Consider the following 15,461-nt stretch of genomic DNA (forward strand, 5'->3'; position numbering starts at 1 on the left):
TTTTGTTACACATGATCAAAGGAAACAAAACGTTTATATAAGGAATTTTTTTATTACCCTTTCTGAGATATGACCTCGTAAATTATTCCTACTTCATCGGAAACCTTCGATTTTATGCTCACTAAATTTAAAAAATGTAAATAATGTGCAGCTTTCTCATTGAAATATACTATTTATTAAACCCACAAAGGCTATTTACATTTGAAGAGAGGAATTAAGATTTTACAGGTCATCTTCTGAGTCATTTTCATCATCTCCAAAATAGTTGTTATCACAGAGCTCTTTGTTGCCATCACACTTACACATTTCTGAGCACCTTAGTGACTAAGATCGGCATTTGCAATGCACAGCACACTGTTCTTTAACACATGCACACTGTACCAGCTGTATGACTGATTGTGGTTAAAATGGAAGCATACACACAGTAGGAGAATATTGATTATCTGCCTTCTCCCACCCAAATTGTGATGGCTCTGGGAAATGTGGAGGTTGCTGATCATTGTGTCGTCATTCCATCACCTGGTAATGAGTCCTTAAGATGTATGGTATTAGAGAGGAAATTGTTGGTGGCAGATTTTCACTTTGCATCTCTTTTTTTGTGAACATCCACCACATCCACCACCACAATTGACCAATGTCTGAAATCTTTGTTCCAGGCATGTATACTTGGCAAATGAATCACTCTATCAATAATTCATCTTCTTCTTGAATTCTTCTAGGCATCCATGTCTTCCCAAAGCTTCAAAGATTTATTTTTCTGAAGTCTTGAAAACTTTCCAGAAAGATAGTTTTCCTTTCTTTGCAAAGCACCCGGTAACATCACACCCTGAACAAGCATGAAGGCCCAAATTCCTGCACTTATCTGGGCCCTAAGCAGGAACACACCCATTTGAGATCTATACATCTTCTATTAGTTGCAACTTCTGTGACAAACATGCTGTCAGATGGGAAAAACAGTGACCACCACAAAGAAAGGACATTGGTAGCAGGGGAAAATAATTGTGGAGGGCAATAGCATGACAAGATGATATATAGAGGGAGTGAACAATAATTGTTGTGTCTGCCTTCTCATGTGTGCTTTCAATGGCTCCAACAACATTTCCATCTGATGACTTGGCTTCCTTTCTCCAATTGGCTACTAGTCTTCTTTGTATCCTATGTACATGCAGAATTCCTTTATTTGAGAGGTAAGCTGTTAACACATCTTTAGTTTTAGAATGCACTAGGATGGTTCTCATGGAACATTTTTCAATATTTGAACAATCTGTGACTTTGTACTCAGCAGGTGTTGTTTTTCTGCTCTTTTCCTTTGCATGGAGTTCTTGAGTGCATTTTCTAGGTATGTATCAAATACTAAATGAGTTTCATCATACTTGAGCAGATAAGGTTCTATTTTCTTGTTGAATTCAATTGCAAGGTCATGGCATGTGTTCACATACAACCTTTTCTGTAGTGCTTGCTGTTCTGCCATTCCATCAAGGACAGTTGCTGAATATGTTTGCTCTGGTACAGATAATCTCTCTTCAGTAACAAATGAAGAGACCTCTGTCATTTTAGAAACCTCCTCTTCCAGTATTTTCATCAGCTTGATTTTGTTTGCAGCTAAAACCATTGTACCATCTAAGTTCAACGTTGAAAGAGGTACTGCAGAGAATTCTTAATGACTCAAGCATTCCTGTAGATCTATGTCAGTTTGAGTTTGTGAAGCTATCAGTAGACGTGTGAACAAAGAACAATCTGCATTCAGCTGCACTATGGTGTCTGATAGTTTTGTTTTAGCAACTTTGCACGCACTTTTACACAGTTGTAGTTTCTCTTGCTTCATTGGTGCCCTCAGGCTACAACTGTCCCATTCAATCCAGTCTTCTTTAGATGTATTCTACCTTTGACAACATTTTTCTGTCATTCTTAATAAGCCCTTCTGAATTTTTCCATAGAAAGCTGTCTTAGTTCAGATTTTGAGTTATTTTCCATCATAATTCATGTGGTTAGTCAATGTCATGATCAAGTTGTAAATCGTTGAACATCATATCTTCCGTTTGGTGTGTTGCTTTGGATGCAGTTAGGTTGTGATGTGTTCACCGTTCTGAATCTGTGATTCCTACAATTATTTTGATTCTGTAGACAGCATTGACAGCTCAGGAGAGGATAAAAGGAATTGTGTTTCTTTTGAGTAATATTAACCACACCACCAAGTACTTCCATTGCCCTGTTTTGATGTTGCACATCTTCATCTGCAAAAGAGTACTTTTGTCTTGCTTACTGCCCAATTCCCTTTCTGAAACTCACTTCACATCTCGGGTGTTTGTTTTCAAGCTGTTTCAGTTCTGCTATGTACCATGCTATCATACTTGTGTAGTTTATCAAATCTAGGGTGAACAAGTACTTAACAAGTGATGCAAAGTGTAAATCCCAGTTTTCAGTTGGGACGGATCTGATAAATAAAAGCATTGTGTCGACCATATGAATGTACTGAGGAGCAACTGTGAGTGTTGGTTTATCTTGAGATTCTTTAGCCTCAAATGCTTCCATTTCGGCCATGACATTCAAATTTGTCAGAACTGTCACAACATAATTATGGACAGATTTTGTTTCTTGGGAATCATCCACTTGTAAACTTTGAAGTAACTTCTTAAGCTCAGGTTCCATCCTTTCCTTGATTTCAACATGCTCCCTGTACAATTCATTGATGATGCATTTGAAAAGTGAAAACCTTAGTGAAGTGTGTGCGTCAACTTCTCTCCTTATGCACTTCCCTGATAAAACCTTTGACTGACAAAACATTTGCATCATAAAGTAGAGTTATGGTGGCTCAATGCCTGTACCATCCAAGAAAGAACCAATAGCTCAAAGCATTGTCATTATTATATGCAGGTCACCTGGTCTAAGCATCCATTTCTTTGCCAAGTCTTTTTTAGCCATAGCTCATTTTAAAACTGGCTTGTAAAGGCCACAATCCAATGTTACAAATGTTTTTGCTTCTGGGGTGACAACAGATATTATTTTCTTCAACTTCTTCTTCAATTTGAGCTGTGTTTGTATGCTTGTTGGGTTGATGGAGAACACAGACTCTATTTTCATTAGTTGGAGGATCACTTAGAGTGGAATTGTAAGCTGACCAAGTCAGAAATGTACTGAGTGGTTCTGACACTGTCTCACATTCATCAGTCTTGGTTTCTTCAGTGAGATTAGAAAGTGGATCCAGCAACTCTTCATCAACATATTCTAGAAAATCATTCAACTGCAAGACTTCCACCATGATCCAAAATAGGTCCTTAAGCCTGTTGGAATCTGAAATACCCTCATTCCTTTCTGTATAATCAGTGATTTGACTGCTTACAGAATTCTGATGTCTACACCCTTTGGGAATGTTGTAAGACATGACCTCAAACAGGGACTGATGAATCTTCTGCAGTGATCGAAGTGATGATGGTCCTGATATTTCAATTTGGATTTGAACATCTGATTCTTCCTTCTCATGCTAGACCAACATAACTGTACAGTGCAAAGTTCCTTTACCATACAGAGTATCCTCGAGGAAGTCATTGTTGTCATCAACACAATCGACAAATCTGCCTTTGACCAACTCTGAGGGAATGTAGGATCCTCCACACTGCTCCATGCTTTTTATTACATCTGTGGCTATCTCTGTCTCAAACTGAAGGACTCTGGAGTAATCTCTAGAAGCACCCATGCTATGCAGAATTTAAATGAGGAATTTGCTGTGGGTAGCTGTGTGCATTCTGTGCCTTACTCCCACTTGCAAGGGAATTTTGCGAGTATGCTGTGTGTTAGGATTCTTGTTGTGGTGATAGCATTTCATAGATAAACATCTATGATCATGCATACGCCCTGTTCCTTACAGTGGGATCCATGTTTTCCAAATTACTTTTCATATCCATCTGTCCTTGAAACCATCACTTGTAAAAAAAGAACTTCCTTTGGAACAACATCTGCCAAATTCACTTCTTCATTACTTCCATTGAATTTCCATTTTTCAAAAGTTAGTACGGCACTCTGTAAAATTATAGCTGCTTCAAGAAGGGTTCTCATATGTTTTATCATTATCCTAAAGTTCTTCTACTGCATGAGATAGTGCAACATCTGCTTTTACTTTCAGGGAGACTCATTGTGGGTCATTTACCCTTTTGGATTACACAATATAATCCCAATACATTCAACCCCATCTTCTATGAAACTTTTGATTTGTTTTCTTGTTTTCATCTGTCCTTCTTCTAAACCATTGTTAGCTGCAATTTTCCTATAAACCTTTTCAATTTCCCCCATTTTTGTTAGGTTACCTTCAAGGAAAAAATCACTGAATATAACATTTGTTGCTTTGTAAAATAGTGAATGTGGAAGCATCTTTCCACTTGTGTAGGCTTGCATCATAAGACATTCACTACATGTGTGTTCCAAATTAACTTGTGATATGCAATTCTCCTTGAGTGAGCGTCTCCGGGATCTGTACAATTGCCAAGAAGAATCTGCAATGTGTCATTGTTAGACAGTTCTACTGCTCTCTTCAAATGGATGTTTGATGAATCAATTGCTATCAATTAAAATTGATTTGTTCTTATTCCTTCCTTGCAAAAGAAGAATTTATTTCGGTCATACTTATATATTTGTTATCTTGTGGTGTAGCTTTGTTCTACTTCTCCCTCTTCTTCATGGCTGAAGGTAGACAGCTTTGGCTCGCATAACTGCTCTCCATACAACATTTTGCTTTGATCCATGTTTACCTTATGGATACATTGCTTGTAGCATTCCCAATGCCATGATGTGTTTTTATTATTCAGTTCTTCAAGTGTTAAGTTTCCTAATAGTAGAGTTATGCTCAAGTAGTTGTTATTTTTCCATTGTTATTGGGCAGCAAATGTGGACACAATTCCCAGTGTAGCAAGATCTGGTAGCCTTTCCCCTGTCATTGTTTTATGCAGATATGGCTTTATTAACTTTAGTGTGGAAAAGGTTCCTTCCCATGAAGCGCTACTCACTGGCAAAACACACGCTATTTTACACAGTTGGTGCAGTTAGAAGAATGGAACAGCAGAAGGCTCCAGAGAGTGTGTGAGTTTCAGAAATGTGCTTACCTTAATGGCATCCGATGCCTTATTATTTGCCAGGGTTAACACTGCCTCTTTTAGTTTGGTTTGCAAGTTCTTCGGGTTGCAGGAATAGAATGTGGCCATTGATGACAATTTCTCACAACTGAGAAAAGAATCAGATCTGGGATTTAGTGACTGTATTCCTTCCATGACCAGCAAAGAATCTTTTGAACAGTCGGATTTTAGTTCTGAGATTATGTGATCAAGAAATACACACATTAAATGGTTAGTGAAATTGTCTTTTGTCTGCATTTTGGTCACTATTTCTTAAGTTAGAAGGCAGTCAACAATCATGCATTTTATGAGGCAGTTCAGCCTCATCATTTGCAGGTGCTGCTATACCACACTTACTGCTAAGGTGGGTTGCTTTGTCCCAGATATGTTGTATTGTTGCATCCAATTCTTGATTATGCACTTTGTCAAGTTCATGTATGACTGACCGTACAAGGTCGACAGCTGGGGCCAATTCAAGATCTGTCTGTAACATATTTGATAGTGTCTAAGTCCTTTTTAAAATGTTTTCAAAATGTACAAATGCTAGAATGAGGTTGAAGTCAATAAACTGCTGAATGCCATTTGCTGCTATTGGCCTCTCTGTATGTGTCCCTTGTGCAATACATTGAGGGTTTCCAGAGGAGGCTAGAGTGTTTGGAGAACAGCTTTACAGGCAGAATATTGGCATGTCCACCTTGTATCACTTAAGTGTTTTAATTGTATGACCACTTTTGCCATTTATCTATAAACACCTATAAACACAAAGTGAACAACACATGTACTGAAAAACACATAAAGATTCTCTAATTTCACAAAATACTCAGCTGCTGCATGAACGTTCTTAACCATGTCAACAATAACTACATTAGGGTGGTGATTTATACAATGAACATAAAGTGCAGAGGGCAACTCGTTCGAACCCATGCATGCACACTATTAAGCCGACCACTCATCACTGAGGCCCCATCATGCCCTTGCCCAACACATTCATGTTTTTCAATGGCCAATGATATGACATTAAATATATAACGTGATAAAGATTCTGCATCAATGTTATCTTCCTTTTCGAATTTCAGGAATCTTTCATGGACAGAGTTATCATGGAAGTATTTCACAACAGCAGACAGCTGTTTGGTTTTTCTAAGATCTTTAGTCTCATCAGCAAGAATAGAAAATGGGCTTCTTTTAACACTATCAGAAATGCCCTCTCTGACAAGTGCCACTATAATTGACAGAATTCAGTTTTGAATGAACAGAGGTAAATAGTGTGCATTATTGGGCCCATTAAATTTCTTTTTTAGAATTCTGTCTTTATCATCAAGGAAGTATAATATTTCTCTCAAGTTTCCATGATTGATGTCATTAGGATTGCAGTGATGCGTCCTTTGGGCAATTTTAGTTTTGACAGTTAACAGTAGAACTTGAGCAATTGTTTTAAGGTAATGCTGATTTTCAGTCACCTCTCTGGTACATGCCTCACTGAGACCTTTCATGTATGATGTATCATCTTTTATGTTTCTTTTGAAATCCTCCAAACTCCCATAGCATTCCTTGTGGGAAGCAGAAGTCTCATGCTGAAACATTCCTTTGTCATTTTGAAAGGCATTGTTCCAGCTGGTGAAGTCGACACTGATAAAAGTTGCTTTTTTAAGTTCCCCATGAAGAGATTTGGACCTAGAAGAAAATCTGCATGCAAAACAGTATGCCGCAGCCTGGGACATGGAGTATTCCCACCATGGCTATACATAAACCAATACTAATGGAAGATCTAAAGTGTGCTCCCAAAATTGTCTGGGGATATGTTTTAAGACAGGTTGTCTAGGCACTTCACTAGCACACTGGCTGAAATCACTCGGGCCTGTACTTCACCCTGAGATCAATCAAAGTCACTGAATTGTTTTCCACAAGCAGTGCATTGGTTGGTGGGTGGGTGCAGATAATATGCTTGAACAATTCATCTGCAATGATCATCATATTCCACATCTTGCCTTTCAAACTCTTCATCCTCATCCACAGAAGACTCATCAAGCTGCCTTTTGTCTTGCTGCTGCTCCTTTGCAGCACTATCTGTTTGACGTTTCACTGTCGCAGGAGAATAATAGGACCGGATTATTGTGGTGAACCAGAAGAAGGAGTCGTACTTAGTAGTGACGTGTAGGTTTTTTTTAATTCAAGTAAGAAAAACACCAATCTAGCTTGACGGGTATGAGGGAAGTTTCCCTGCCTAACAAAACTAAAAGTAAGGGTGCTTGTCAAAGTGCAAAAGAAATAGTCCCAGTACGAATCTTAATACCTAACTGGACATAGCAATTAGGTAAATTTAACAAAACAAAGGTGACAATAGCCTCTCTTGTTGGCTTCTGCCTGGAAGAAGGTTTTAAAAGATTGTCAAGTTCTGGATATCTTTCCACAAAGTTCATCAATTTCTCGCAGTATAGTCCTCACCCTCTCTGCAGTTTCTATATGCCAAGTGTTCAAGTCTTTACACATACTCCATCCAGTTTTTTTCAGGAAAGGCACGGTTTTCTTCCACCATTTCTGACTTGGTGATTGACAGTGTCCTTGTCTTGTTCTTAAACACTCTAACCCTTTGATGTTCTCTATCCCCCTAGTTCTGTTCACTATGTTTCATGTTTCCAAGACTCACCAAAGTCCTATGAACCTCTGTCAGGCTTGCTTTAACAGGGTCTTGGTAGGGCGTCTGCACCTTCAGGTTCTCCAGGCTCCCGTGCCCCTTGTAGCTTTTACAATCTTGAATGTTAGTGTCTCTTGATTTCCCAAGGGTCCCCAAAGCCCTCTGGTTCTCTAATAGGTTTGCTTTAGCAGAGCCTCAGTAGGGCATCTGCTTGTTTGGGTTTTCTTTGTTCATGTAACCCTCATGACTTTCCCAGCCTTTGTTATCACTGTTCACCCTTCTCAATGGCGTTACCGCTTATGGAGCGTTCACATCCATCACAGTGCGTGGCTCGGCAGCTAATGCACATCTTATTCAGAGCTTGGAGATCTGATCTCTTCACTGCAGTCTGGTCTTTTCATCAGTTACCGGGCTGCAGGACCACCACAGTTTCTGTGTGGTCGCACCACCAGGAATTTTACTGTCTCAGTCTCTCTCCAGACCTTGGCTTCTTGGTGGGTCAGGATACCAGTCTTCCTGTGTCTTGCTAGTGCTCAGCTCGCTTCGCAGCTACTGCCAGATCCACAATGTAGCATGGCTCCGCTCCACCAGGACATCTTCCCCTCAGAGGCTCACCTCTGTGTAGGACTCTCTCTTTCATTCAAGGTTCCTCGTATTTTTATGTACAACAAAAGGGGTGTGTTGTTCCCCTTTGACTTTAGAGTTCAAGCGGGATCCCATTACCTGAAGCCAAAGCGATTGAAGAAAGAAATGTCCCTGTCTGGTGAATCCAAAACAAGGTTCACAACAGTCTTTCCGATTCCCATGTAGGGCCAATGTACCCTTGACTGTTCCTTACTGGAATGGGACTTCTTATTCCCGAGAGATGAGTCACTCAAAGTGAGCTTGCACTTGCCCAGCCCCCTAGGGATGGGCTTGCCGAGTGGGCTCACCTCCCTACCCTCAAAGAGGGTGCCTCCCCTATGGGGAGAATGATGAATAGTCCAGATTCGTCACAATAGCCATTTCTGGGGCAGTGGTCTCACTATCAAGTAAAATCAATAAAGAGATATGTTTTATTTGTTCCCAGCATGTGTGACTCACTCACCAGTAATCACGTTCTAAAGCAGGGATGGAGAACCACCTAGCACACTCCTTTTCTTGCCTCGCTCCTTAAATGTATATCCATGTATGGCTCTGTGGATTATTTTCCTACAACAAAAGCAGTAAGTGAACACAAATTAACTGCACTTCATGCCAAATATATATTGATTTGGACCACTGAAATAGCTATTCACGACTGTTGAGAACCAAACTTTGCAACAATTGTTTTGATATAAAACACGTCCTATTATCTCATTTTAAAACACATGACAGTTCATTTTGTGTAGGAAAATTGCTCATCTGTCATCTGTTCAGTTTCATGGATAGGCAGTTGTTTACCCACTATTTATTTGTTTACATTTTTAAAGCGCTCAGACAGCTCAGGGGCATCGAGGCGCTGTTACAGGAATATGTCTCTTAGTTGCATATTTATAACACGCTTAATACCCGGAGGTTTTTAAGCATGGACTCGGGGATCTAACCTGTGTTGCTTCGTGTGGTCTTGCTTCCAAGTCGAGCACGTTGCCACTGAGCTATCCTCCCAGGACAATGTTCTGCAGCAATACACAAAAGGGTTTTATTGCCGCTGAAAGCCATACTCATAAGCAACCCATCACCCTCCAACTAACTTACTGTGCCTAAACGTAATTTGAATATTACAGATGATTGGCAAGAGATTTTTCAAATTAAATAAAGTATATGCCTACATTTGATTTGCTGCCAAGGTCTGTAGTCTGGGTTGTCTTTCAGCATGGGAGACTCAGGGCCAGTAATAACTAAAAGTGGGTGCTACACTGCAGTTGAGATAATGTGATCTAAATCCGGGAGGTCTGCTGTACACAGAAAAATGTGTAATAGTTATACACCAAATACACAAAACATTGTCAACTCAGGGCACTGAGGCCAGGCCAGGTATAAAATATATGGTGTTCAGTTCAGTCCACCACGCAGGCCCATTGGCGCCATACGCTTGCCTTACCACCCCCTCCCAACTGCATATTTGTGAAATGTGTCTCAAGTTGTGCTTTTTAAGCATATAATGTGATGAAAAAAAATATTTACCACCAATGTTAATATATATCCAGACTTTGTAATTGCCAATAGCTGAAAGCTATTTAACTCTTGCTTATAGCCAAGGGGAGCCTGGTTAGCTTGAAATCGACAACTACCAGGAGCAACATTTTACACCCCCAGAGCAAGTCATGCCATACAAACGTAGTTATAAACAGTGTAGGTTTGGGAACTTGTATAGAAAAGAATAAGGGACCCATCTAAGGGATATTTAAAGCATATTGGATAGTATCTGTTGCCAGAAAAAAGGGAGTTTGCATCTCACACACAAGTTATATTTGCTGCACACTATGTAATAGCTCCTGGTTCTCCAGAGGTAACTCCTGCCAAACAAGTACGGTACACAAAGGGCCTGATTTACAAAACGTTTTCCAGTGAGACTTTTCCACAGAAAACTGCTTTTGGAAATCAGGCCCAAAATCCTTTAGTAAAAAGGAAAAACACAAGCAGCAAATATGCTGTAGGCCAAAATGGAAAAAGTGAACAATGCAAGACTGAGGAGATACATTCCTAAGGCAATTCATTTTTAGCTGCTGCATTTGATCACAGTGTGATTCTCTTCCTAAGGCGGATGCACTGTTCAATAATTGCTTATTTATATCAATCATTATGTTGTAAATATCTATGCAAGATCAAATGGCTTACAAAAGTATTTTGCCAAGAAGCACAATGCCACCTTCATTCTACATGGCTACATAGCATTACGAAACATCCTACACCTTAGCCAAGGACCTCCATTTTGTCTGAAAATTCTTATTGAGTACAGAGTAAAATAAGCCCAATAAGTATTGTAACTCATTTTTGAGCCAAGGTAGGTATAGCACCCTGCCTTCACCCCTACCGCAACAGCACAAGCCCTATCCCTTGCATCCTCTCCCACTCCCATCACTACCAGACCCAGGGCCCATACCCAACCCCCAAATGTGAGCCCCATAACTGGCAACCTGCCCCCACACCACCAAAGACAAGTACCCATACCTGGCAGTTATTTTATTTTAATGCATATAGCTAAAACCTAGCTCAAGAGCAGAGGAGCACTTTACAACATGAAGGTATCAGAATTGTGTTTGCCATTTTATACAATCAATCCTGCCCACCACCAGACACAAGATGTCATACCTGGCAACCTGCCTCTCCACCACAAGAGTCCAGGACCCCTACCTGGAATACTGCACCCACCACAAGAGCACAAGGCCCATACCTGACATCCTGCTTCCCACCACCAACGTCAGGCCCCATACCTGGCATCCTGTCTCCCCACCATCAGAGCCCAGGCCTCATACCTGTTATCCTGCACCCATTCCAAGAGTGTGAGCCCCATACCTGTTATCCTGTATCCCCACCACCAAAGCCCAGGACCCACACCTGGCAGTTATTTCATTTTATTGCATATAGCTCAAACCTAGCTTAAGAGTAGAGGAGCGATTTACAACAGGAGGGTACAAAAATTGTGCATGGCATTTTATACAATCAATCCTGCTCCCACCACCAGTTCTCAGGTCTCATACTTGGCACACTGCCTTTCCACAACCAGCCTCCAGACCCCCTACCTGGAATCCTGCTCCCACCACCAGAGCATGAGCCCCATACCTGGGATCCTGCCTCCCTTCCACCAGAGACCAGCCCCATATCTGACATTTATTTTATTTCATTGCTTATAGCACAAACCTAGGTCAAGAGCAGCAGAGCACTTTACAACAGGAGGGTGCCAGAATCGGGCTGAGCATTTTATTCAATCAACCCTACCCACACCACCAGATCCGAGATCCCATGCATGGCACCCTGCCTTCCCACGACCAGAGCCCAGGACCCCACACAGAGTGCAAGCCCATACCGAGCACCTTGCCTCCCCACCACCGCTACCGCAAGTCCCATACCTATTCACCTCAATCCCCACCAGCAGAGCCCAGGCCCCATTCCTGGAACCCTGACTCCCCACCAGCAAAGGGCAGGCCCCTTACCTGGCTCCTCCCTCCCTCCCTCCCCCCAAATACAAACCCTCATGCCATCCTGCACCACCGCATCACCCTCCACCCTTCTCCCCCTCAAACAAGACACTTCCCTTACCTCACTGGTCCCACTCCTTGAGGTGGTGCAGTGTGGCGTGGGTGTCTGGAAACCTGGAACCAGCATCGAGGATTGCGGACTTGAGCAGAAATTGATGCTGGTCTGTGCACGGTGGCGGCTGTAGGCAGTCTTAGAATGAACTTGTGGTCCATTGCACCTGATGGAGAGCAGTTGTCGAGGTGTAACATAAACATAGCCAAACAATGTTCCCTCTGCTTTGCCTGCTTTTCTGCACCCCCCACTCACCTTCACCCCTACCAATTCAAACTCGTTACCCGACTCCTTCCTTTACTCAACTCCACTCTAATACCAAGATTGAGGAAATACAATGAAAGAATGCATTTAAATTACCACCATTAGTGTGTCATTGTCCCCCACAACATGCAGCTTTATACAGCCCCACCTTTCAATCAAGTGCCATTTGCACTTCCTAAAGGATATTCCCATGACTATATCCACACACAGTCCCACCCGTTACCTGCAAAGACTGGTGTATCGGCAGCCATTCATATGTAGATTGCTGCAGAGCAGGGATTTTTGACTGTATGGGAAGGGGTTTTATATCACAAGCTGTGTATTAAAATAAACTACACCAATCCAGCACCTGTGCGATAGCGCTGAAAAGTTTATGCGGGCTTGTTATCAACAGGGCTTGGTTCGAATCCTCAGTAGGGGAGTAGTGTTGGACTACAACTCCTACCACCCATGGCCAGCATTATCAATGGGAAGTGTGAGATGCCATGGGGAGTATGGGTGCTTCCGCCACCTCAGGCAGGGTTGTTGTTCCCCAAGTGGCCATGTCCTTCTCATCCTTCTTGTCGAATGCTCGACTGCTATTTTGCTATGAAGGACGCACTTCGCCTCCCTACATAACTGCCACCACCAGTATCCCACATCTCCTATTTCACTCTTCGTGCTCCTCAACCACCACTGCTGTATCCACCTTCAAAATCACATTTACTGCAACTTCCTTCTTCCAACCACAACCTCAGTCATTCTTTCCTTTTCTTATCGACCCTGTCCAACAAGATTAAAAAAGGACTATAGTTTTGTAGCTTAGCTTCCACTCCTTTTCCCTGCGGATGCAACCTCCTCGTCTCAGTGATTTGAGAGGGAGGTTTTTGCTTTACCATAATACTTATACCCATATGGTATATTTGGATCTGATTGCTAAAATATGGTAGGATGTTGCCTTAATGTTATGGGTCTTGGTCTGGTTATTCTGTTCCTTCTTATTAATTCTGGGACAAGATCTCTGGATTTGTCACATACTCTCCCCCACAACACTGAGGCTCCCCATCTAAAACTGGAGTTGAATGTTCTCTGGGTGGTCTCACCGATGTTTTCTCCTCCCAGGAATTTGCATGGGTAATTTGCATGGGATTAAGACCTTGCAAAATCATATTGAAATTTGGAAAGTCAGTCCCTATTATTGTTTCCTGGAGTTACAGCCATATTCATCGTTGCTTCATGGTCATGGATTTTAATTGCCACAGGGGTTAAATGACACACCTCTTGGTCTCCATGGAAGCAGGTGATTTGAACTGGGTCCATCCCTGGTAACGCCTCAGCATAAATTAAGTCTGATCTGACGCCTGTTTTCCGGCTACCAGAATCCACCATTGCGATTACTGGGATGCCATTCACTGTGGCCTTTTTGTGGGTTTTTACTGAGGTAGGTAAGGAAAGACAATTTGTGATGTCATCGGTTTCATAATCTTCTTGTGTCTGTATGTTATCCCAACAATTTCCCATCATCCGAACAATTTCCATCGGTCCTGCCCTCCTGTTCTTTCGGGCAATGCCTAGCCAGGTGTCCCTTTTCACCACAAGAAAAGCACAAGCCAAGTTCTGGTCTCTGTTTTTCAGTTTTCATTTCCTCCAAGGTTTTAGGGGCTGATAACTTTTTTTAAGGCTATTTGGATCAGTACTTGAAGGTTTTCAGAGTAATTTACGGTGGGAATCGTCTCAGTCCGGCTTTCACCTCTATGGTTGGAGTAGAGCAGGGAGCCGGTTTTATTTCCCTACATACTTCTTCTGTTTTATGCATGGCTCTTAGTTGTTTATTAGCTTCTGAAAAGCTTTGAGCTGTTTCTATACCCACAGTTAGAGTTGGTTTTTGTCAGCTGTAATACTGCTTTTTGTAAAAACGTTGGTAAACTGTCACTAAACTTTTCCAGGGCTAAGACTTCAATAATTTCATTTCAGGTTTTCTTCCCCAATAACAGGGACAAAGTGTTCTATACCCACGCTCTCAGTTCCACTGGAATTTCTCTTGGGGTAAGTTTTAGATCTCAGAATGTATTCCAGTAGAAGGTTTCAGTTTGACTGACCCTTTGAAGTAAGCCTTCCTTGATTTCAGCAAAGGTCGTAGTTCCCAGGGGATTCAGGCTTTGATATGCCATTTGTAATTCTTCCTTTAGTAGTGGTGCCAGTAGCATGTTTTGCCACTTCATTCCACCTAAACTGGTGAGCTAAGCGCTCAAAGTTCAGGCAGATGTTGCCCAAGTCAGCCCCTTCTTGATAAGATTGTAAGATTCCATGGGATAGGACTGATTGGTTGTGGATGGCTGCCACTCTCTCAAGACCTTCCTGGAACCTTTGTTCGGCCTGAATTTGGTGGTCAACCAGGTGTGGGCTTAATGCTTCCGAAGTAGCCATATTCTCTGATGTGGTTTCTTCGACAACCGCACTAGGTTCAGAGGTAAGTAAGAATATTTCTTCCTCGAATATCCTATTAGTTTCTCGATGTCCAGTGGTCCTTCTAAGAGGTTTTATGAGCTATCCCCTTCTATGGGTAGGCTCTCTAAAGCTGCTCTGACTGGTTCTTGTCTGGGTCTCTGTAGAATAGGCTTTAATCTCAATTGCCTGATGGGTGGCAGGTCGTCCTTTGGCCTAAAAACTAGATTAAGTTTGCTATTGAGACCTATTGCATAGTTCGGGAGTTTGGAGTTGTCTGCTAGAGGTCGTCCTTTAAAGAGAAGTCTTAGGGACTTGTGTTCTTTGAAAGACCAAACGTTTAAGGGTTTGTATCAATTCCCCTGAAGGGACTTCTATTTGGAACTCCGGTTCATGCAATTGCTATACATAGATTCTTCATAGGGCCTCATCACTGGTTGGGCGGTATCCCGGCAGTAATACTGCTCAACTGTAATTGCGTTAGTGCCATGTGTGGTCTGGTCTTATTAGCGCTGGATCACATGTTAGGTGTTAACGGTACATCCCCATTGGGTCCATTGGACCAAATGGGAGCATTTACGGTGCAAATACTGCATGCTAATACAGCTGGTGATAATTGCACCAAAGACGGGGCGCTAAATCGGAATTTCCACCCCCAGGAAAAATCTGGAGGTTAAAGAGCCCATTTAGCATTACCGCTACATTTAAGGGCTACCACCCAACTCTTGCTGAGGTCCATAGTGTCTTAGGTAGCCAAGATCGTGTTATACATAAACAATTGCATAATTTATGTATGCTGGGTCTTTTTATCTACTTTGATTTCC

The 15,461-nt window shown here is 41.8% G+C and overlaps 1 protein-coding gene across 1 annotated transcript in view; it reads left to right on the forward strand.

Annotated features, from left to right (window-relative positions):
• Positions 1–15,461, forward strand: part of ADAMTS19 (ADAM metallopeptidase with thrombospondin type 1 motif 19) — a 2,156,963-nt gene that overhangs the window by 667,545 nt on the left and 1,473,957 nt on the right. The window lies entirely within an intron of this gene.

Source organism: Ambystoma mexicanum, chromosome 6p (genome assembly GCF_040938575.1).
Source record: "Ambystoma mexicanum isolate Mex_15411 chromosome 6p, UKY_AmexF1_1, whole genome shotgun sequence".
Lineage (NCBI taxonomy): Eukaryota > Metazoa > Chordata > Amphibia > Caudata > Ambystomatidae > Ambystoma > Ambystoma mexicanum.